We start from the raw sequence: 25136 nt of genomic DNA, 5'->3' as shown, positions 1-25136 counted from the left end.
AGGAAAAGACGTTTTTAGATATGAAGAAAGGAGATTAAAAATGCAAAGGAAAGTAATGAAGGAACAGAAGAAAAGACCGGTTGGGATGTTGAAATGGAAAAACATTTGAAAGGAGAAGCTAGTCCAAATATGGCAGTAGATTAGCCTCAGAAATGGAAGTTATGTATTAGAAGGAATCAAACTGCATATGATAATTACTTTGTAGGGAACAGCGAATGCCATGATACATACCAAATCATGGGTGGATGGGGATTTAAAGGAGGAAATGATTAAGCCTGGGCAAAGCACTACGCTACGCTCGCGTAGTTGGCGAAGTTTGTGCTACTTCGCACTACGCGAATTGCACATAGCACAGTGCAAACACGCGTAGCGTAGCGTTGCGTAGTGCAGCGGTCATTTTTTGCTTGCTCGTGGTCCTCAACGTCAACTTGGCAATTATCTATATATATATATAGATGGATATATATAAAGATAGATATATATACCCATATATGTATAAACAACATATAAACATTTTAAAATGTACCTAATTAATGATCAATTAAATAATTACTTCTCAACTAAAGATTATTATTTACTATTTTTATAAATATTTACTATTTAGAAATAATTTTGATAACTATTTCCTATTTTAAAAGCATTATTAAACTAATTATATAATTATTAATATACTTCCCACCCTAAATCTCTAGCAAATCTAGCAGCCCATACCTAAAATAAATCTAAAATAAATAAGTACAGCACAATTTGTCTAGTTGATAATCAATTAAATAATTAATGTAAAAAATCATAATTAATTGTCAACTATTTATTACTTAAATAACTTCCCACACTATACCCCTAAAGACTCAGCAGCCCACACTGGATATGTAACTAAAATATGTAAATATTTCCCAATTTACGTAATAATAAACTATCAAAAATGTATTAACAAATATTATGTATTTGTCAATTAATTATTACTTTGCTCCCCCACCCTAAGCTCTAACAAATCTAGCAACCCACACCTAAAATATAACTAAAATATATGTGTTACATCATTTACATGATTAGTTGTTAATTAAAAAAATATTTCTAAATAAAAAATAATTGGTAATTAATTATTACCTAATTAACTTTCCACATTATAACCTTACTAACCTAGCAACCCAAACCTAAAATATAACTAAAATAAATCAGTTTTATGTTGGACAAACTGTGCAGACAATCAAAGCACGGCTATCACAACAGAAAAGTAGAATATGTTGCAAGGTGATGTCAGCCCCATTGGTGTTACATTTTGTTGAAAGAAAATCATACTGACAATTACATCAGATGGCAAATCATTGAACTGATAAAAAAAACAGCATATGGACTAGATACCCAGGCTATCCTCAACAGAGCTGAGTGTTGTTGGATCCTCAGGAGTGACTGTATAACACATTGACTCAATACAACAAAGGAATGCAATTCTGTGATAATGATCTGATGTCCTCTTCTTGAATACCGCTTCCCATTCCCTCTTTTTCATTTGTACAGAGACCCTTTTCATGATATGCTGATTGTCGGTGCACTCTATATGTCTTAATGTAGAATTGTAAATTTGGTAAAATGTGTTATTTTCCAAATATCACATCTGGAACTGATGTAATGGTGTAATGTTGCAACTACTTTATTTCATCATCCTCCACCTGCCCCTTCTTGCTGGGTTACTTTGGTTCCTCTGCACATTTTCTTGTTTGACAACAATAAAGGCACATTTTCATTTTGTATCTCTTTTGGATATCTCCTGCAGATAGTTTTTACCCCTTACCCCTCCATATATTTTTTCAATATATTTTCAAAATGTTTTATTTTTTTTTCAGTATTCAATATTTTGACTACTCACACCCATATATTTTTATGGTTCAATTTTCCATCGAAGTCATTAAATTTGGTTAAGTATATTTTGGTTCTGACACTCGGGCGGCCATTTTTTGGTAAGCTCCGCTTGTGTGTTCTGTTTTCATCAGTCTCTAGCAGTCTCCCGCTGACATGGACAATCCGGAATAGCTGAGTCAGAAAGTTATCAGGTATCTGCTCGCTTTGTGGGGCTCTTGGCCGCTACCTCAGTCACATGTTTCCTTATTATTTCTAATGGTATTTTACAGGAGATTAATACTAGATCTAGTTTTCTAAAGGCCTAATTTACACAGGGTTTGGCTCAGTGTTTCAGTCGGTGTACAATCCTGTTTTCTGAGTTGCGAACTCACTTATTATTTTAGTTTTAGTTTTAGCTAAACTGCATACAGCTTCTCCTTTCTTTACAGATTATTTTGATTCCTTTGAGAGATGCAAGAAAGTTTTTTCTAGGTTTTCTTTTGAAACCTTTCTCCTTGATTAACTAACTCTGGTGCCCACCCCTTTTATGTTTGCAGACATTACTCCTTTGCTCATTTAATTTTCCTTGTCCTGATGATGACCGTTTCATTCTTTTGGGTCAAAACACAGTTGAGGATTCATACATTAGGAATGGATTGATACACTTGGAAAACAAATTATTGCATTTGCTAAAAAAGTCTAAAATCCATTCCATTGACGTTCTTTTCTTTTACACACTGTGTACCATTTTATTTGTACTCACTATGTGGTCACTTGAGCACTGAGCACTTTATCACTACAATGTGTTTATTTTTTAGCATTGAGTAATGTCAATATTATATGTTTCTTTAAAACCTAATTAGTGGGTACCTTGTTTTGTTCATCTCTTGACCTTGGTTGATAAATTGCTTTTGCTCTTTTAGTGATACTTTGAAAATCATTATTTTAACATTCCCTCACTTGGAACCCATGTAGTGTATTCATGTTATTGTGCTTCAAAAGCACAGTGACGATATCCAGTGTCTCTGTTTTGTCTCTTATATCCTTGTCCCTCTTCCTGGGTCTACTTCTAGCCAACATAGCAACATCCATGGAAAAGAGCTTTTTGGTTGCTCCTTGATTGGATTGCTTAGCGGATGGGTTTTTTTTTGTTTTTTTTCTTCTTTTTTTTCCCCCCAGTCCGATGGTTATCTAGCCATGATACAATCTTTTTGCCACTTCAAATAGCTATCTCTTGCTTATGTGGTCAGCATTGGCGTCATTGGCATATGGTCAGCAGTTGCCGACTTAACTACTGGGCTCTGGGCTATCTCTGTTGCTGTAGAGATGGGTCCTCTTCGGTAAGATGCCAACCTATACCAGTTGAACACTGAGTCAGCACGCCTTTTATCTAATAAGTCCCTGCTGCCCTTTTTGTATAGTCTGGCCTTGCAGTCATGATAGAGATGAGGACGAAAAAAAAAAAAAAAAAAAAACATAGCAACATTGGGTTCGCAGAAATATGGAAGCACACATCACTCCTGTTGGATCTTCAGAATGCATACTGACACATTGGCCAGATGTCTAGTTTTGTTATGTTACTTCTCACAGCGATCGTATATATTAATAAGCATAACATCTATGAGCTTAACCAAACCTTTTGAAATCTAAGAAGATCTACACACTTGGTTTTTCTTCCTTGAGCCAGGGGGTTGTTACCCCTTAAAAGATGGGTTTGCTTTTGTATTTCATTGTGGACAATGCTGAGAGTTCTTGCCACTAGCTTCAAGACGCCTATTTGTGGGTATCTACGCACTTCATAAACCTTTTTAACATGACATAGCGTAACATAAGTTGTTACTCTACAAAGTTTGCAGCATAGTTTGGTCAATACCAATCGACCTAAGGTAGACCATGCCATTTCCACAATAAAGGCCTACATAATAGACCCTCAAGAGTAAAACCACTTTTGGAGTTCCTCAAAGACCAGTACTACTGTTGAGGCCTGTGCATACTCTGCAAGTTATAGATTCAAATCCCAGCCGGGCTGACTCAGCATTTCATGCTTACAAAGTCAATAAATTAAGAACTATTGAGTAGGGTTATAGTAATATACCATACATTATCTAATGCTGTATTAAAAAAACATATCATATAGAAACAAGAAACTTCTATGCATATATGTGCTAATGCCTCATACATTTTGATGTATGTTTCAGGTACCTTGATGATAGTGTAATGGAAAAGATTCGGCTGCACATAACCACCAAAGTCTTCATCTTGTCAACTGGGAGCCATTTAGGACTAAGTGTGGTGGTGACATTATTAAAAACCAGGGGATACACCATAGCTTAATTCGAGCTGAGATCACAGCTGTTGCTTGGTATATGACCCACCCAAATGAGCCTGGTTTTACTTTTTTTTCTGCCCCACATATGAAGTGTGTTCGTATTGATGACTTTTTTTATCCCAGTTTTTTTTGGATAAAATCGAGATTGAAGTCTTGCCCAGATTGTTATCTGATCATAATCCTCTCTGTTTAAAGCTTAGTCTGCCGTCAGTCGGTCAAACACAGAAATCAACTTGGACGTTCCAACGGAACTTACTTTTACAATCTGATTATGTTAAATTCATGTCTAATGTTATTCAGGAGTTTTTTAATTTAAATAACGACACGGCCTCAATTCCAGTAGTATGGGATACATTTAAATCAGTTGTACGGGGTGAGACTTTAAAATACGCCAACTTTCAACTAAAGAATAAGCGCAATAAATTTAAAAGTGATTGTAATTTGGTTTTGAATGCAGAGAAACGACTTGCGGAGAATATTAAATTGAACCAAGACATAGAGGAATCTCAACAAAATCTCTCGATTAAACGCAGCTTGATGTATGCTTATATAGCTGATCAGGTGGCTCTACAACACAATCAATATCGGACTGAAAGCTATGAACTCAGTGAGCAAACTGGGAAGGTCTTGGCTCAAAGATTACATCAAAGATCTTCGGCTAATGAGATCTATAAAATCCAAGATCTCCATGGTGAGTTTAAAACGGCTAAAGCCGACATATTATCAGCATTCAATTAATTTTATCAACTGCTATACCATCAATCTGATATAGTGCCTGGCCCTGAGATTAAAAATGTTCTTGACCAGATCAATATTACTAGAATGCCATCAGATTTTTTTGAACGTCTTAGTACCCCAATCACATGGGAAGAGATCGAACTAGCTATTAATGGTCTCGCGGCTGGAAAAGCCATGGGCCCGGATTCTATTCCTTTAGAATTCTATCACAAGTTCCCCTCTCTTGTTTGTTTTATACCTCGAATCATACCTCTGCAATCTTTCTTCCGCCCTAGATATCATGGCAGTACAAATCAATACTAATTTACTTAAAGTTTTCGCATACGCAGATGACATAGCTGTTACCACTACAGATATAAGACGTGCTCTACCTAAAATTTATTTCTCTTGCGGAAGAATTTGGCCTCTTATCCGGCTACAAGTTAAATGTGGCCAAAACTCAATTAATTCATTCTGATTCTGGTCGTCCTAATGAACTAGTATTTGATGCTCAGGCCCAATATCTAGGGATTACTATTTCTCCCAGGGTTGATGAGATCGCACGATTGAATATTGAGCCTGTTTTGAACTCTTCTAATAAAACTTTAGAGAGATTAAATAATTTACATCTCTCCCTGTATGGCCGAGTTAATATAATTAAAATGTTAATTTTTCCTAAGTTCTTATATTTATTTCGAACAATACCCCTTTTGTTTCCTGCATTCTATTTTACAAAAATTGATAGGATGATCTCTAGATTTCTGTGGGGGTATTGTCGCTCTCGTCGAGCGCTTAAGTGGTGTTACTTACCTAGGCTGAAAGGAGGCTGGGGAGTCCCCAACTTCCGGTTGTATTATTGGCTCATTTCTATAAGATCTATGGGCATACTTATTTTCCCAGATATTATCACTGAAAATTTCCTCTATCCATCTGTTTATGAACTTTTACTAGGTGAAATGGCCCCTCAGTATTTAGTTAAAATCATCGAACCCAGCTACTATAAAAAAAACAAATTCAAGATTATCATAGCATGTGCTGCAATCTGGCGACGATTTAAGAAAAAAATCCTTTGTCTGGGCTCAATTAGCTATTATTCTCCTCTGCTTACTAATCCTGCGTTACCATCTGTGTTTCACGATCAAATTATAAGAGTTTGGTCTTCATTAGGTATACAGATTCTTGGTGATCTATATCAAGACTCCCAATTTTCCTCATTTATTGCCTTGCAGAATCAATTTGGCCTATTACAACATCATTTCTTTAAATATCTTCAGATTCAGAGTTCTCTAGCATCAAAAGGCCTTCTTACGCATTCCTGTATGAACGCTAATAAGATATTGGAGACCATAAGGAAAACAAGGAAAATTGGCCCAGTCTATCAAATGACAATTAATCTAATTGAAGATGATCTTTCTTTAGTCGAGAACAGATGGCAAAGGAAGTTAGATTTATTAAATATTGACATGGGAAGATCAATCGAAATATCTATGAAAGTTCTTTTTAACGGATCCCTTCAAAGCCAACACTTTATGTCTATTTTTGATCTTTATTACTCTCCTATCAAGATAGCAAAATGGAAGGTTGGGGGAGATTCAAGATGTAATCGTTGTGCGGAGGAGGATGCGGACTCTATCCATATGTTTTTCAGATGTAACAAACTTTCTCGCTTTATTTTTGACATTGAATATTTTATTAATCATACTTTAGGTATTGTTGTTAAATTATCGCCCGAATTGGTAATTTTTGGTATTCAAACTGATCAGTCTGGGACAAGATCTAGGGCTGAAGAAGCATTTCTTTTTATCTGTATGTCTGTATTTCGGTTCTGCATCACCTCCCGCTGGATTGATAATGAACCCCCAACATTTCATCAATGGCAATGTAAACTATTGTATATCTACCATATTGAAATAGCCATGTATAAACTTAAGGGGATAAAGAAAAAAATGTTAGGTTTAAAAATCTGGTATCCAATCACCAATTGGATCTGAAGTATTTTGTTTCTCTTTTTCATCTCTGCAATGCTCTTGTAGGTTACCCCTTGTGTAAATTGTCCTGAACTCTCTCTGCTTTCTTATATTGCTCAAGCTTGACGGATTGTTGAAATAAAATCAATAAAAACATTTAAAAAAAAAAAAAGAGATCACAGCTGTTGCTACAGTCACGGTGCTGTCATCTGATATCTTTCTAATGGTCGTAGGTCTTCCTCCCTGCCAACAATCTTGCATCATTGGCCCTTACCGTCATCTCTGTGTATAGATTGCAAGATCACTTGGACCCAAAAATGCATGTGGACTACTGCGGATTGAAGCTGTCCTTTTGTTTGGAAACATCTTGCTTTGAGTACCTCGCTTCTATCCGCCGTCTTCTGGTCCTAATGTTAATTAAGAGTCTGCTCATCTGGAGAATTCTGTAATAAACGGGTTCACTGACTCGATGAACTAGACCCACATGAAATGAATGAACCTCACAAGCTGTAGCTTCCCACTGAAGTATCCTGTAAAATCAATGTTTAACAAAATTCCATTTAAACATTGACTCTATACTTTAGCAGCTAGGGGACGATTACAATCTTGAAATGACAAAAGGCACAGTATTGGAATCAATACCTCATTTTTTATCCTCAACACCTTCAGCAGGTGTTGACACAGATGCTTCAGTGTGTTTTCACACATTTTGTTTGTGAGGTTACAGTGTGGTTTGACCTCTCTTTTGTAATGCATCTTACAGAGAATTCTCAGTAATTGCATTGTATATCACACACCACAAGTGAAATGTAAACATCATATCGCTAACCTACTCTATAGCATATGTGCAACGTGTTAAACAAGGTGTTGCATTCTGCACAGTTCCACTGTGGGACATTTACATGCAAAGATATTTTATAAATATTTAATGAAAGTGTATATCTACTAAAACACGCTTCCCTGTGCATGTCGATCAAAAAAGGACAGCAGAGTGTCCAAATAATTTGTCCTAGAAATGTCATCAGTTTCACTTTTATCCTTTACTACCACGATAAATACAAGTTAGTAAAGCTGATGTGTCTGCATGGGATAATGTGAGGTACCAAAATGTACACAATGGACAATTCAATAAAGAAGTAAAGTAGTGAATAAAGTAGTAGATCCCCTGAAAAAATGCAACAACAGAACCGTGAAAACTGACATTGGGAATAGCACCAACCACTGACAGCAAACATTTCTAAGCACATAGGTTTTGCCTATGCAAGATCTTTTGCAGGCATGAGTCTGTTTTGCTCTCAACTTGCTGTTTTGTTGCCCAAATGTGTTGCAATTTAAAGAAAGACGCCCATTCAGCTGCTTTCACATTCTGCCCGAGTGTGTTAGGTCAATCACAGGATTGCGAATGACATTTTTAACCCCTTAACTGCTGGGCCTCCCCCACCCCTCAGTGCAGAGCTCTTTTTTGGCTATTTGTGGTAGTTCGCGATTAGGCCTCTGTAACATTTTGACCACATAAGGTATCCATACCAAATTTGTTCCAACATAATGTGGTTTCTAAAGGTACCCAGGGTTTGTGGATTCCCCTGGAGGGGACCCAGAAATTAGCCAAAATACAGCTAAATTTGTTTTTTTAAGGGGGGAAATGGAAATAAAGGGCTACAGATGAAAGTGTCTGGTCTTTTCCCTGAAAATGGTAACAAAAAAGTGATTGTGTTGCTGAAATCACCATCTTACCAGCTTTCAGGGACAAGCAGACTTTTGTTGGAAAACCAAAATGTTTTACACAGTTTTGGCATTTTTCTAGGACATGGCCTATTTCTGCTATTTTCTGTGCTTTCAACCTCCTTCCAGTTAATGGTAGAAATGGGTATGAAAGCAATGATGGATCCTGGACAGCTATACATTTTAGAAAAGTAGACAACATTCTAAATTCAGCAAGGGGTCATTTGTGTAGATCCTTCAAAGTTTCTTCATAGTATCTAACAGTTAAATATAGGAAAAATTGAAAAATAGTTGAAAAAAACAGGCATTTGTGTCAACTTTTTCACCTGTAACTTCTTCTAATTATGACAGCTGTATGAAAGCAATATACCGTTACATTTCCTGGACCTTTCTGGTTCTTGGGATATATAGGACGTGAAGGTTCACCAAAAGCCCGACAAACCCAGAGCCAATACCTGAGCAGCGTCTTGCAATGGTTTTTCATTATGTACCGGGTATATAGCAATTCTTTTGGTAAAATGTATACATGGAAAAATCGGTATGAAAGACACCTATGTATTTCTGAAATGGGAACAAATGTAGAGTTTATAAACCGTAGATATTTGCAAATTTCTAAAAGTGGGAGGCCCCATACTAGATTGAGAATTAGGTCATTTTTCAAAATGACTTCTTTTTTACACATTGTCTTTCATTTGGAAGGCAGAAATGCATTGAAAGTTAATAGGTAATAACAGTTGCTCTACAATTCTGTGTTACCCTAAGTCTCCCAATAAAAATGGCACCTCACTTGTGTGGGTAGGCCTTGTGCCTGCGATAGGAAATGGCCCAAACCGCAAGGTGGACACACCATATTTTCACAGTGAAAAAAACCCCTTTTTTTGCAAATTGCCTAGCTGTAGTTTTTTTAACCCTAGCTCTGCCGGCACTTAGGGAAACCAGGTTCTGTTACCCAGAATCCTTTGCAAACCTAGAAGATTGTAAAAAAAAACACATTTTTCTGTGGTGGAAAGTTCTGGAATCTGCGTGGATCCACAAAATTCCACCCACCCCACTTTCCCAAAGTCTTCCGAGAAAAAATATCCCTCACTTGTGTGGGTAGGCCTAGTGCCTGCAACAGGAAATGGACCAAAATGCAAGGTGGACACACCAAATTTTCACAGTGAAAAATGACCCTATTTTTGCAAAGTGCCTAGATGTAGTTTTTTAACCCTAGCTCCGCTGGCATCTAGGGAAACCTAGCAAACCTATACATTTTTGAAAACTAAACACACAGGGGAATCCAGGATGGGGTGACTTGACTGGCTCTAACCAGGATCTGTTACCCAGAATCCCTTGCAAACCTAAAAAAACATTTTCATCACTTTTCTCTGGTGGAAAGTTCTGCGTGGTTCCACCAAATTCCACCAACCCAGCATTCCCCAAAGTCTTCAGAGAAAAATGGGACCTCACTTGTGTGGGTAGACCTAGTGCCCGCGACAGGAAATGGCCCAAAACACAAGGTGGACATACCACATTTTCACAGTGAAAAATGACCCTTTTTTGCAAAGTGCCTAGCTGTAGTTTTTTAACCTTAGCTCTGCCGGCACCTAGGGAAACCTAGCAAACCTATAAATATTTTAACACTAGAAATCCAGGGTAATCCACGATGCGGTGACTTGACTGGCTCTCACCAGGTTCTGTTACCCAGAATCCCTTGCAGACCTAGAAAATTGTCCAAAAACAGACATTTTCCTCACTTTTCTGTGGTGGAATGTTTTGGAATCTGTGTGGATCCACAAAATTCCACCCACTCCACGTTCCCCCAAGTCTTCCGAGAAAAATGGTAGCTCACTTGTGTGGGTAGGCCTACAGCCCGCGAGAGGAAACGGCCCAAAACACAAGGTGGACACACCACATTTGCACAGTGAAAAATGACCCTTTTTTTGCAAAGTGCCTAGCTGTAGTTTTTGAGTGCTAGCTCTGCTGGAACCTAGGGAAACCTAGCAAACCTATACATTTTTTTAAACTAGACACTCAGGGGAATCCAGGATGGGGTGAATTGACTGGCTCTCAGCAGGTTCTGTTACCCAGAATCCCTTGCCAAACCTAGAAAATTGTCAAACAAAACACATTTTCCTCACTTTTCCGTGGTGGAAAGTTCTGGAATCCACGTGGATCATCAAAATTCCACCCACCCCATGTTACCCAAAGACTTCTGAGAAAAATGGTACCTCACTTGTGTGGGTAAGCCTTGTGCCCGCGATAGGAAACGGCCCAAAACGCAAGGTGGACACACCACATTTTCACAGTGAAAAAAAACCCTTTTTTTTGCAAATTGCCTAGCTGTAGTTTTTGAGCCCTAACTCTGCCGGCACTTAGGGAAACCTAGCAAACCTATATATTTTTGAAAACTAGACACCCAGGGTAATCCAGGATTGGGTGACTCGACTGGCTCTCACCAGGTTCTCTTACCCAGAATCCCTTGCAAACCTAGAAAATTGTCAAAAAAACACATTTTCCTTACTTTTCTGCGGTGGAAAGTTCTGGAATCTGCGTGGATCCACAAAATTCCACCCACCCCACTTTCCCAAAGTCTTCCGAGAAAAATTATACCTCACTTGTGTGGTTAGGCCTAGTGACTGCAACAGGAAACGGCCCAAAATGCAAGGTGGACACACCACATTTTCACAATGACCCTTTTTTTGCAAAGTGCCTAGCTGTAGTTTTTTAACCCTAGCTCTACTGGCATCTAGGGAAAGCTAGCAAACCTATACATTTTTGAAAACTAAACACACAGGGGAATCCAGGCTGGGGTGACTTGACTGGCTCTAATCAGGTTCTGTTACCCAGAATCCCTTGCAAACCTAAACAATTGTCAAAAAAAGCACTTTTTCTTCACTTTTCTCTGGTGGAAAGTTCTGAAATCTGCGTGGATCCGCAAAATTCCACCAACGCAGCATTCCCCAAAGTCTTCCGCGAAAAATGGGACCTCACTTGTGTGAGTAGGCCTAGTGCCCGCGACAGGAAACAGCCCAAAACACAAGGTGGACATTCCCTATTTTCACAGTGAAAAATGACCCTTTTTTTGCAAAGTGCCTAGCTGTAGTTTTTTAACCCTAGCTCTGCAGGGACCTAGGGAAACCTATAAAATCTATATATTTTTTTAAACTAGACACCAGGGGGATGCTATGGAGGTATGGCATGCGTGGATCCCTCAACATTTTCTTACCCAGAATCCCCTGCGAACCTCAAATTTAACTGAAAAAAATCACTTTTTTCACTCACATTTGTGTGGGAAAGTTGTGGCGTCACCGAGCTGACACAAATTTCCTACCACCCAGTGTTCCCCTGGGTCTTCCAACAAAAATGGTGCCTCACTCGTGTGGGAGGCTAAAGTACTCGCGAGGGCCCGGAGATTAGGCCTGGGCGAAATTTCCGTTCCGCTTGCGGAAATTGCGATAATTTGGCATTTTCGCGTTCCGCGGTAAGCGCGATAATGTCAAAATTATCGCTTACCGCAGCTTGGCGATAATTTGTTTCTTGCTCGCGCTGTAAAATAATACATTCTTGCGCGCGCGCGATCGCCTTACCTGAATCCATGCGTTCGCTGACAAGTTTTCCCGATCCGGTCGCGTTCTCCACAAGATGTTGGATTGTTGGTAGCCATTTGCGCTGTCTCGCGACAGTTCGCGCTCGCAGCAATGTTATTAGTTGCACGATCACGTCTTTCTTCTCGCGATCATGCACTGCGAGAAGAGTGAAAACAAGATGGCTGCGCCCGCGAGCAACCTCATGGGTAAGTTGGCGACCCGCGATCACGCAAAAAATACCGCGAACATGCGGGAAAAAACTTCCGCATCCTCGCGATATTTTTTGCGTGTTGGCGATAATTTTGAACATTATCGCGATAATTTGCGATAGTTAATATCGCAAATTCCGCCCACCCCTACCGGAGATGCCACAACTTTCCCACACAAAAATGTGTGAAAAAAGTGATTTTTTCAGCTAAATTTGAGGTTTGCAGGGGATTCTGGGTAAGAAAACGTTGGGGGATCCACGCAAGCCATACCTCCCTGGAATCCCCCGGGTGTCTAGTTTTCAGAAATGTGTTTGGATGGTAGGAAATTTGTGTCAGCCTAGTGATGCCACAAATTCACTCACAAAAATGTGTAGAAAAAAAGTTTTTTCCAACTGATTTTGAGCTTTTCAGGGCATGTTGGGTAAATAAACAGTGAGAGCCATGCAAATCATACACCCTTGTACTTGACCCTTTGTCTACTACTTAAAAATGTGAAGGGTTGCCTAGGTGACGGCTGAGCTATGGCACAAAGTTCAATTCTACTCAAATTGAGAAAAAAAAATCTTACAGAAGACTATTACACTGCCACAAATATAAAGCTAACACTAATTTGATGAAGCTAATCCACCACTTACACTGGTTGGCTTTAGTGCCTCCAGAAACGCTGGCTTCAAAGCACAAATACTTATCAAAGTATATAAATATTGAAGCCAAGCCTTCTGAAGGTGAGCCATAAAGCCACTTCACGGCACGAACCGCTTGATGGTCCATTCACACGCCATTCACAAACCACACACAAGACTTCCATACCACCAGCCATGGGCCCAAACAACCAAATCACATTTACTCACACAAACATACTGCTGCCATGCAAGGGCCCATCACATTCATATGCCACAAGACATAATGAGTTTGACTACATTTTACCACCTGTCAAGTCTCCCCCTCCTTCTTCATGAACGTTACCGAACGCATGCCGAGTGAGCCTTTACTAATGGCTTCCATGACAGCCACATGAGGCTCAGGAAGACATGTCTTTTATGCGCTTTTAGCACACTCACTATGCTAAATCCAGTTTGTGAATGCAAGTTGGGGGGTGTCCGAGTATCCTTGTAGGCAATATCTCAAACTGAGAGAGCATATCTACCTTTGAAACTAAGGCAAACATGCTGGAACTTTTCAAAAGATAACATCATAAATTATGAAGAACAGATGAATGTGAATCACGGGTAGTCCGTGACAACATAGCATATGTCCAATCCACCGTTATGTGCAGTGACTGTGATGCACTCATCATACAGCAAACTGACCATCCACTAAGTTCTGACGGAGAATAAACATGGCAAGCAGCATTGACCCATAAGCAATATGGTAAATTCAGTCCGAGTGTGGCAGCAAGGGATTTGAATCCATGGGTGAAGATGAAGTTATGACATGTATCTATACTACCTTTACTATCTGCCTTCTACCTTTGCAATAATCCTCGGAAAGCGCACCTACCATAAGCTGTTCTAACCCGTTTACGTGTCTGTTCTCATCAGAGTCCTAACTAATCCTGTTTAATTGTCAAGAGACCCTATACTAATGCCTTCCATCTCTGGCTACTACAAGCATGAGAAAACATTACTGTCACATGATATCAATGCTCTCACTGTGCTAAATCCAACTCCTTCCAGTTTGTGAATGCAAATTGGGGGGTGCTCGAGAATTCTGCAAAGCCGTTCCTCGAGCTGAACAAGCATATCTACCTTTGAAACTAAGGCAAACATGCTGGTAATTTTCAAAAGCTTTCTAAGCGAACACCATAAACTATGAAGAATAGTTGAATGTGAAACACGGGTACTCCGTGACAACATGGCGTATGTTCTGTCCACCAGTATGTGCAGTGTAGGGAGTATAATGTACTTGTCAATTGGCGAACAGAACAACTGCCAAGTTCTCAAAGCAAATAAAGTTGTTCAGAAGTCCATGATTTCATGAAGTAGAGGAAGAAATATTCTGCAGCTGCTTGCGTAGTGAAGGAGTGGCCCACAGACAGTAGGTCTCCATTCACACCAATTGAAAGGTTTACCTATTGGCAGCTCCACCTCAGTCAATTTCCAAATATTTTGCTTTAGTGTGATACAACATAAAGCAAGTAGGAAAACAGAAAGCAGGCTTACTTGGGCACTGGGGACAGTAAACACGAGTCTCCTGCCTCTTTCCCTGCATCGAGCACATTTTACATCAACGACATGGTCGCTCCTTTTTGGGTGTTGCAGGAATTTTATCAGCAAAGTGTCGCTCCTGCAGCCTTGCCACGTCCTCCAGAGCACATGAAGTGGAGGCTGCTGCTTCTGTAGCAGTGAGACTTTCAATCACAGACAACTGAAAGTCAAGGAAAGACATTAATCTTCCTGTGGTGGTCTCACGATAAACAACATACGCATTGTGTGTTGGCATCTGGATAAGGTGCATAAATAATTTCTTATGCCAAGTGCAAATTTTACGACTCGCATTGTATGGCTGAAGAATCTGGTTGTTCTTGTCCACTCCGCCCATGTACTTGTTGTAATCAAGTATACAGGTGGGCTTGCGGACTTCGGCATGCTGACCACAAACCGTGACAGGGGAAGTGCTCTCAGCATGAATTGTAGTGAGCACTTACACATCACCCCTATCTGAGAACTTGACTGTGAGCAGTTCGTTGGAACGCAACGCAGTGCTCTGCGATTTCTGGAACTTCTTGCAAACAAGCTCCTGCGGGAATCCTTTGCGGCAACAACAAATTGTACCACAAGCCATGGTGCCAGCTTTGTAGAGCTCACCAAACAGCTCTACTCCTGTATAGAAATTGTCCACATAAAGGTTATAACATTTGTGAAGAAGTGGCTGGACAAGATCCCATACGAACTTTCCTGTGTGGGTTGGTCTAACCTGTTACAGGTGTCCTGCTGCACAGAATGTGCTGGCAAAGGGACAGCACAACTGACATCGTCTCCTTCAGAATCACTGGAAGGTGAGTCGTCAGATTGAACTGCGCCGACTGAAAAATCATCCCAGATTCAGCTCCATTGTCCTCTCCCTCAGATGCTGTCTCAGTATCTGCTGTCTCTAGACTCTAGAACCAGACTTAGGGCCTGGGCAGCATTCATCCAATGATATGCTATCTCTGCAAGTGTCTAAAACAATCCTTTTAAAACACTTACCTATGTAGAAGGCAGATAGGTTGTTGGTTTTAAAGTGTAGGTGGTTGTATGTGTGAGTGAAGTGTTTAACAGTCAATAATGACGAAGTCACCTTACCTTTTTGATGTGAAATTCGCGCACTCTCCAAAAAGACTAAGAAAAAGAGAAAAAAGACACAGTATTACTTTACCTTGCCACATTCCCATCATCGCAGCCTTTTAGCGCTGGTGGAAGCCAGTGCGACCATCATTTTGGTGCCAAGATACCCACGGGTGAACGTGTGCTTTAACAATTGCACACTATGACCTCCTTTGATTCCCTCACTACCATCCTTGCAAACGTGCCCCTCATCTCTCCATAGCCCCTCTCTCACATACATTTTATCTGTTTCAAAGTGTTTCTACTGTGTGGCTTTACTAATCCACTTAGCTATCCACATAATACAGATCTGTTCTTTCCAGCATGCCCTTTATGGCGTCAAAACTGCCACTAGACATAGGTCAGATATCTCTATCTAGCAGGACATTTTTTTGTAATCTGCAGCAGTACCACACTTTACTGCCCTTCATGTAACTTCAACGAGACTTATTATAGTTCTCTCACAGTCTCATATTTTCAGCACTGAGAAATCTCTCTGTAAGAAATATATATATAGGTCAGTGCCTGCTTCGAATGTGAGAAATCAGGATTGGAACGGATATATATATATATATATATATATATATATATATATATATATCAAACAATTAATTCCCAATATCGGCGCGCTCAATACCTGGTGCAGGCAGTAACGGATAGAATCCTTACCCGATATTTAAATTCAGAAACACAAAGGATGCCGCACTCCAGAGACAGGTTTCAGAGTTGCTTTATTTTCACCACCACTACCACCAGTCGTGGTGAAAATAAAGCAACTCTGAAACCAATCTCTGGAGTGCAGCAGCCTTTGTGTTTCTGAATTTAAATATCGGGTAAGGATTCTATCCGTTACTGCCTGCACCAGGTATATATATATATAAAGTTGAGAGTTAAATGATGATTTATCCAAGCATCAAGTGTCCAAATGATGCTTTTCGGCCGCCAGACATGCAGCCTTGATCGCATATATATATATATTTCTAAAAACACAGTTGTAGCACCCCCTAATTAGTCACAAAGAGTTCTACAAAAGCATATGTCAAATGTGTATTTGTCCTGACGAAATGTATTAAAGTCCTTTAGTCCACCGGCGAGTAGATCTTATTCAGATCATATGTGAGTTTTCAAGGACCATCCACGAATCACATCGATTGAAAAAATGTATTTATGTACGACAAATTCCCAGCAGTTATTTGAAGCCAACACGTGTTTCGTCTGTACATATCAGTATTCAGACTTTTTCAAGGCAGAATGGATGTAATGTAAGCCGGGGTTCCATGACGCAACGGGTCCTCCTTGTTAGAAGTGTCCAAATATATAATGTTGAAAACATGAACAGATGTGTAGTTCTAGTAGTATACCTCCTTGAATAGCTGGCATGTCCACCGCTAAACCGGTGATGTAGTCCTAATAGTGCTGTTAATTGTTGTAACTGATGCACCAAAGAGTTTGGCCAGTAATGCCCCCCGTAGTGTTGTGAACAAAGTTCCTCTGACGTTAGAGCAAAATAGACTGCTGCTGTCGATTGGAGCCAAACCTTGATAAGTCGGTCCCCTCTCGTGCCAGGGTAGTTGAAAGACACACCGGACCGGAGCAACAGTCACGCTTATACTTGTATACTTGTTACTAATTATGCTGTTGTTTTTTCCTTGATGTGCGTTTTTTTTTTCCTTCAGGGATTGCTACTAGCAATGGATTATCTGTGAATTCATATATTTATATACATATATATATATATATATATATATATATATATATATATATATATATATATATATATTACCTACTGGCGGTCGCCACGAGGTAGTTAAAGTTAGGACCTATTTTCCTTAGGAAATCCGCAACATTCTATTCCCAATAAGTCTGGTGCCGGTTGAGGATCCTCGCGAAATTTTCCAAACTTTTGCCCAGCTCCGCTCCGCTCCTATCCTGAAAGTTTTGCGGTGATCCGTCAAGCGGGGGCTGAGAAAAAAGGGGGGTCCCAAAACATATAAAGGGGGCAGAGTGGAAATACTCTGACCCTCTAGAGGTGCTAAGGGGTTCCCAGAAAGACCCCCTGGGGCCCCCTTTAAAAAAAAAAAAAAAATACGGCGAAATGCGCGCACGATGCGCGCATCCTATCGCGTTGGATGCACGGATTCTCTCGCGGTGGGTGCGTGGATCCACGGCAACGTTTTTTGAAAAACGACAATAAATTATTGTTTGTATGACATATTCTACACTGAAAGGTAGGGTGTATATTTCTGTTTTTTAAAGGTATGATTGTTATTGGTTAACAAAAACAGATTGTAAGGAACATTATATATGATAAGCTGATATGTTGAAAAGTCAAGCACACTTCCTGTGTAGGAACATTGTGTGCTGAACTTGTGTCCTGTGAGCTCAGTGCAGTGTTCCATGACCTGCTTCTATGGTAATAGGCAGAAGGCAGATTGGGGGAAGGGTTGAAATGTATTTCAGTTGGAAAGGGTTGAAATGTTTAACCAATAGAAATGTGTTTGCTTGTGAGTTTATGTGTGAAGGATTGTGATTTGATGTTTACATGTCTATGTGTGGAAAATGAAAGGGAAACTTTTCCATTCTTTGCTTTTGCTGAGAGGTGCACAGTGCAGAGGTTCTGTAAAAGAAAATATGGTGAGTGATTAATATACCTTTAAATCTACAAAAAAACTTGAAAGATGAGTTTTTTTAATTGTGAGGGGATGTATGTAGACTATTTTGATTTTAATCAGACTAATGTATTTCTCCTGCTAAAGTGTAGGGAGTACTTTTTTTCTTTACAATCTTATTGACAGTGTGTGTGCATGTGGAAACCATTCTGTGATAAGCATTTGTGTTTTTCTTGTGTTGGTAGAAAGATAACTGTGCTGTTTTTATATTTTGGTAGAATTAGAAACCAGTCATTGTTTATGAATTTGTGAAATGAGTTATGTTATGTTTCTATACTAAAATGTGGTACTACTGCTAGATGAAGAAATGTGTTTTGGTATAGTGCAAGGGATAGTGTTGTTTGTCTAGAATCACACAGTGAGTATGTGTGCATTTGGGAACCACTGTGAGAGAAGCATTTGGTAATATCGTGTATTTGCTGACAGATAAATGTTTTAATTAGGCCTGGGCCAAAATTACGTTCCGGTCGTGGAAATTACGATAATTTGGCATTTTCGCGTTCCGCGGAAAGCGCGAAAATGTCAAAATTTCCCCATTCCGCAGCTTAGCGATAATTTGTTTCCTGCTCGCGCTGTAAAGAAATTAATTCTTGCGTGCGCACGATCGCCTTACCTGAATCCCCGCATTCGCTGACAAGTTTTCCCGACCCGGTCGCGTTCTCCACGAAATATTGGATTGTTGGTAGCCATTTTGCGCTGTCTCGCAACAGTTTGCGCTCGCATTGTCGCGCGATGACGTCATTTGTTGCATGAACACGTCATTCTTCTCGCGATCATGCACCGCGCGAGTATGAGAAGATTGAGATCTCGAACACGTCATTCTACATCGCGAGCGAGAGGGTGAGGACTCGGGCACGTCTAATCGAACGCGAACAGGAGAAAGAGACCCCGAACACGTCATATCCAACGCGACAGGGACGAAGAGAACGCGATCATGTCATTTTCGACACGCTGGCAGAAGTAATGTGAAGCTCGAGAACTCGAACATGTACAATTTTCAATTTGGAGAGGAATATCAGCTCTAGCAGCATGAAACCTTCTGCAAATGCTGATTTTGGATGAAAACAACTCCTCACATTGACATTTGGCTGTCCTTTTTTGTGCAAGGAGTCCTTTTTTAAAAAGGTGGGGAGAGGGAGGAAGTGACACAGAATCTCCAACTTCCTGTTCCTGTCCAGCAGGCTCCTCCCAGTGCTTTGTCCATCTCCTGCTCATTCTGCCTTTGGATTTGGAGCTGGAAAGGTCACTCTTTTTGTCTGCTGCGTCATTGCAATTGGATTTGAGGATTTTTGGAATAGGATATTTTACAAGTAAGTGGTTGTTGTGTCTGCTTAATTGTGGGCATTGCAGTTGTTGTAACTACAATTTATTTTTGATAACTATCATCATTCCTTTTTTTTTTAAATGTTGTGGGTAGTAGTAGTAGACCCGAGCTAGCCATGGGCATGGCCTCATGGGTGTGTGCATGATGAAGCAACTGTTCCTTTTGGTGTTTTTGGAATGTATTTCATTTTCAAGCATCATTTAGGGCATGGATGGCATTGTCTGCCAACAGGCCTGCTTTCATCCACTAGGATCAGAGCAGGTAGCCACAGCTTTATTAATCAAGTGTTTTCTGTGTGGTCTGTTGAATTTAGACTTCATTTAGGGCATGGATGGCATTGGATTGAGTTGGGGAAGTGTGCTTTTTGGGGGTGGCCTTTCTGATGTTGTTGGGCCTGGCCATGTGGCTGGTGGCCATTTTGAAGCCTAGGCCTGCAAGCTTGCCTGGCCTTGTCTGCCAACAGACCTGCTTTCATCCACTAGGATCAGAGCAGGTAGCCACAGCTTTATTAATCTAGTGTTTTCTGTGTGGTCTGTTGAATTTAGACTTCATTTAGGGCATGGATGGCATTGGATTGAGTTGGGGAAATGTGCTTTTTGGGGGTGGCCTTTCTGATATTGTTGGGCCTGGCCATGTGGCTGGTGGCCATTTTGAAGCCTAAGCCTGCAAGCTTGCCTGGCCTTGTCTGCCAACAGGCCTGCTTTCATCCACTAGGGTCAGAGCAGGTAGCCACAGCTTTATTAATCTAGTGTTTTCTGTGTGGTCTGTTGAATTTAGACTTCATTTAGGGCATGGATGGCATTGAATTGAGTTGGGGAAGTGTGCTTTTTGGGGGTGGCCTTTCTGATGTTGTTGGGCCTGGCCATGTGGCTGGTGGCCATTTTGAAGCCTAGGCCTGCAAGTTTGCCTGGCCTTGTCCGCCAACAGGCCTGCTTTCATCCACTAGGATCAGAGCAGGAAGCCACAGCTTTATTAATCTAGTGTTTTCTGTGTGGTCTGTTGAATTTAGAATTCATTTAGGGCATGGATGGCATTGGATTGAGTTGGGGAAGTGTGCTTTTTGGGGGTGGCCTTTCTGATGTTGTTGGGCCTGGCCATGTGGCTGGTGGTCATTTTGAAACCTAGGCCTGCAAGCTTGCCTGGCCTTGTCTGCCAACAGGCCTGCTTTCATCCTCTAGGATCAGAGCAGGTAGCCACAGCGTTATTATTCTAGTGTTTTCTGTGTGGTCTGTTGAATTTAGACTTCATTTAGGGCATGGATGGCATTGGATTGAGTTGGGGAAGTGTGCTTTTTGGGGGTGGCCTTTCTGATGTTGTTGGGCCTGGCCATGTGGCTGGTGGCCATTTTGAAGCCTAGGCCTGCAAGCTTGCCTGGCCTTGTCTGCCAACAGGCCTGCTTTCATCCACTAGGATCAGAGCAGGTAGCCACAGCTTTATTAATCTAGTGTTTTCTGTGTGGTTTGTTGAATTTAGACTTAATTTAGGGCATGGATGGCATTGGATTGAGTTGGGGAAGTGTGCTTTTTGGGGGTGGCCTTTCTGATGTTGTTGGGCCTGGCCATGTGGCTGGTGGCCATTTTGAAGCCTAGGCCTGCAAGCTTGCCTGGCCTTGTCCGCCAACAGGCCTACTTTCATCCACTAGGATCAGAGCAGGTAGCCACAGCTTTATTAATCTAGTGTTTTCTCTGTGGTCTGTTGAATTTAGACTTCATTTAGGGCATGGATGGCATTGGATTGAGTTGGGGAAGTGTGCTTTTTGGGGGTGGCCTTTCTGATGTTGGTTGTCTTAAAGACATGCTTTTGTTGTATGTGTCTGGTCACTGGTGTGTTGTTGGTGTGCAATGCATGCACCCTGCAGACCTTTTTGGGGCCTGTGAATGTTCGTATTTATATTTTGTTGCATTAAAAAGGCAGAGCAGTGAGCTTTAGCATGCATCCTTTACCTGGCTTTTATAGGCCTTTTGTCAGCTCCTGGTGTTCTCCAGGCCCCCGGCTTGTTTGTGATTTGTGAGTGCCCATGTGGGTGGTGGCCTTTTTTTGTGTTTGGACTGGGAGTTATTAGTGTCCTGCTTTTGCCATAGGCCTGCATGGTTTTCCTATTGGCTATTTGGCTTACTGCTTCCATCCATCCACCCCCTTTGCCAGCAGCAGCTCAATGGATGCTGAGATGCTCAAATAATTTAATGGCAAATAGGGTCCACCCCACTTCCATTACATTTGTATTTTGGTGGTTATTATTAACTTTCCTATCCTTACTGAGAGTGTAGTGTGTGGCTGTACACAGTAGCATAACATAGCCCTAGTTAAAAAAAAAAAGTCATAAATGGCTAGACTATCTTTTGTTTGCACTAGTACAGTACTAAGTAACTGAACCACAACAACAAATGCAACATTTCACTGATGTTCTTCTCCTGGCTTATTTGCTTTTAGGTGCACAAAAGACAGAGTAGGAGGTGTCATCAGCATCACCCAGCTACCCGTTGTACTGCCAGCCAGACAGAAGTCCTGCTGCGCATCACGTCCACGTGTGACCAGAACTTGTTGTGCATCTGCATCCTGCCTGACATCTGAAGAAGATGGCCCCAAAGAAAGGTACCAGGCCCAGTACCAAGAAAGTTGCTGGTGAGAAGAAGGAACAGAAAAAGGAAGTGCCATTAACCACGACTGGTGGTGTGCCGGCCAATGTTTTTTTTGGCACCCAAAAAGTTACGCCTGCAGCAGCGTTGTCCTGGAACCAAGCTGGGAGCAGCACAGCAGTCCAACCACACCAACCTAGGCCCAAGGGCTTTAGTGTCGCAGAGGTAGCCAGTCTACTAACGAGCAGCGATGCTGAAGAAATGTCATTACCGCAAAGTAGTACACAATCAAGTTCAACGCAGGCGCAAACTCAGCAGATCAGTGTGCAGCCGCAACAAGAACAGCAGCAGCCACCGCAACAAGAACAGCAGCAGCCGCCGCAACAAGAACAGCAGCAGCCGCCGCAACAAGAACAGCAGCGGCCGCCGCAGCCCACCATAGTAGTTGTTGCTCCTGACGTAGGGGAATTTCAGGAAATCGAGCTTCCTGCAGACAAAGTGGGACAAAGTGAAACCACTGTTTCAGAAGATCTATTGTCTTCCAGACCACCAGCAAGGAAAAGGAGGCTTAGTCCATCATCTTCTTCTTCAACCAGCTCAGTCTGAGAGTGATATACGCCACAAGACAAGGCTTCTGAAAAGGAAGGTCCCAGAAAAACTTAGAGTTATGGAGGTAGATGTAGAAGAGGGGGGTGATGATGTTGATGAAGACGAGCCAGTCATCACGCACATTACTCCCACCCCAAAGGGATTGGAGACCAACATTCTCACCCTATCCAGAAAGGCTGCTACTGAGCGGGATGTAGCGCGGATATCACCAACACAGGTTACACCACCACTACCTCCATCTGCCATATTTTCCAAGGCCCGGCAGGGACCTACATCCAGCTCAACCATCTCAGTAGGTAGTGGTAGTAAAAGTCACAGTCTAGGTGCACAGGGTCCCATTTCAAGCACCCCCTCCAGTTCATCTGGTGTTGGAAGTGGCACATCCAGCAGTGCCAGAAAGTTCTCCTCTCCAGTTTGGGACTTCTTTTCTGTTAGCGCCAAGGAGGAGTACATTGCTATATGCTCAATTTGTCGGCAAGGTGTTCGGCGTGGTAAGCTTGGTACAAACTATGGTACCGGAGGACAAGCAAGTCATCTAAGAATACACCACACTATCGTGTGGGATGATCACCTACTTAAGTTAAAAGAAAGTAGAAAAACTCAACCCATTGAAGTTGGTCAGGATGAATCAGAGAGCGATATTATTGTGGTGGCAGGTGAAGAAGAGGGAGGCATTTCTAGCCCTGTCCCCAGTAGTGCAGTGGTAACGCCCACATCTTTCTCAGTAACATCAGAGTGGCACCGCAGTAAGAGCCATACTCAGAGTCAGGGTGAGACACCAAGGCGACTGAGTACCTCAATGAGACAATCTGTGTCGTTGAGCCTTAGTGGGTTAATGAAAACAGCACCACTAAGAAAAGTAAGCCAGCCTACCATTGAGAGCATGTTTAGGTTGGAGGGGCAGTTCCAACGCAACCACCCAACGGCACGATTGTACAATGCGAAGCTGGCTGAAAATGTTAGCGCTGGACCTTCTTCCTTTTTCATTTGTGGAAGGGGTGGGTTTCCTTGAATTTGTGTCTGCCATCTGCCCTTAATGGAAAGTTCCCAGCCGGTCCTATTTCGCAAGAATTTCGGCACTACATCATGATGTGCTGGAATTGGTTGGACAAGCTTTGCAGCAGAGTGCTGTGCACAATATCCACCTGACAACAGACATGTGGAGCAGTTGCCAAGCCACAGATTACATGTGCATCACTGCACACTGGATCTCTTTTGTGGGGGTTAGAGATAAAATATCTGCATGAGGTGTTGTTGACACAGCTGCGATTTTTGAAGGTACTCAGAAACATGCAACTGTAGCCATGTTCGCCATGGAGAAATCTCATACGGCTGAAAACATTTTACACGAGTTTCGCAACAAGGTTTTGGAATGGCTGCGGCCCAGGGGGCTTGGTATTGGTTTTGTTGCCACAGACAATGGCAGTAATGTACTTAAGGCCATGGAACTTGGTTCCTATTTCAGGGTTCCGTGTTTGGCGCACTGCATAAACATTATAGTTCAAGACTTTCTGAAAAAAGAACCCATAGTCAGCAATTTACTGGCCATCTGCCGAAGAATATGCACTCATTTCAGCCATTCTTTTAAAGCTCGGAAGCAGCTGAGGATCATCCAACGTGAACTTAGGATGCCAGTCAAGGCACTCATCCAGGAGGTGGCAACACGTTGGAACTCAACGTATTACATGCTTGATCGTCTGTACGAACAGCACAGGTCACTCATTGAATATGTCTGGTACAGAAGCAGGGATGCTAGTCTTAAAGGCATGAACCTTGAGAGGGATCAACGGACCCTAATTAAATGCCTGACTGAGATGCTGTCTCCTTTTGAGGTCTTCACACGTGAAGTCAGCAAGGAGGACTGTACAATGGGCCAAGCTATCCCATTATTGCAAATGCTAGACCATGAGCTGAATAATGTGTCTGAATCATACAAAGGTGTAGAGGACAGAAGGCAAGCCCATGACTTGGTGGAGAGCTTATCCCGACGCTTAGCTGAAAATGTAAGAATACAAAATAAAATTTTGTCACAAGAAGATTACATTTGTGCCACAATTCTGGATCCACGTGCAAAATTAGGACTACCGAAGACATTCTTTGCTTTTTCCGACATTGATGTTGCCCGCTACAAATGTTGTATAGCTGAAGCAGCCAGTAAGTTGGAAAACGAACGGCTGCTAATTAAAAATTAAAAGCTCGCAAGATCAACCCACAACAAGTACTGAAGCAAGCCATGCAGGATCAAGTGCAACTTCGTCGACTGAGGGCAGTGCGTTTGGCTCACAATCACAACACTCACCA

The 25136-nt window shown here is 41.5% G+C and overlaps 1 long non-coding RNA gene across 2 annotated transcripts in view; it reads right to left on the bottom strand.

Annotated features, from left to right (window-relative positions):
* The window catches only part of LOC146806012 (uncharacterized), a 910525-nt gene that overhangs the window by 726309 nt on the left and 159080 nt on the right, over positions 1 to 25136 (bottom strand). Inside the window, exon 3 of one of the 2 annotated variants that reach the window (XR_014967539.1) lies at positions 15632 to 15672. This is a non-coding gene — a long non-coding RNA (uncharacterized LOC146806012). The remainder of the gene's footprint in view (positions 1 to 15631; positions 15673 to 25136) is intronic. The other variant, XR_014967540.1, reaches the window with a different exon arrangement.

This window comes from Triturus cristatus, chromosome 8, assembly GCF_964204655.1.
Source record: "Triturus cristatus chromosome 8, aTriCri1.1, whole genome shotgun sequence".
In the NCBI taxonomy this organism is placed as follows: domain Eukaryota; kingdom Metazoa; phylum Chordata; class Amphibia; order Caudata; family Salamandridae; genus Triturus; species Triturus cristatus.
The sequence above is the reverse complement of the archived record's forward strand: the minus strand, read 5'-3'. Positions and strand labels throughout refer to the sequence as shown.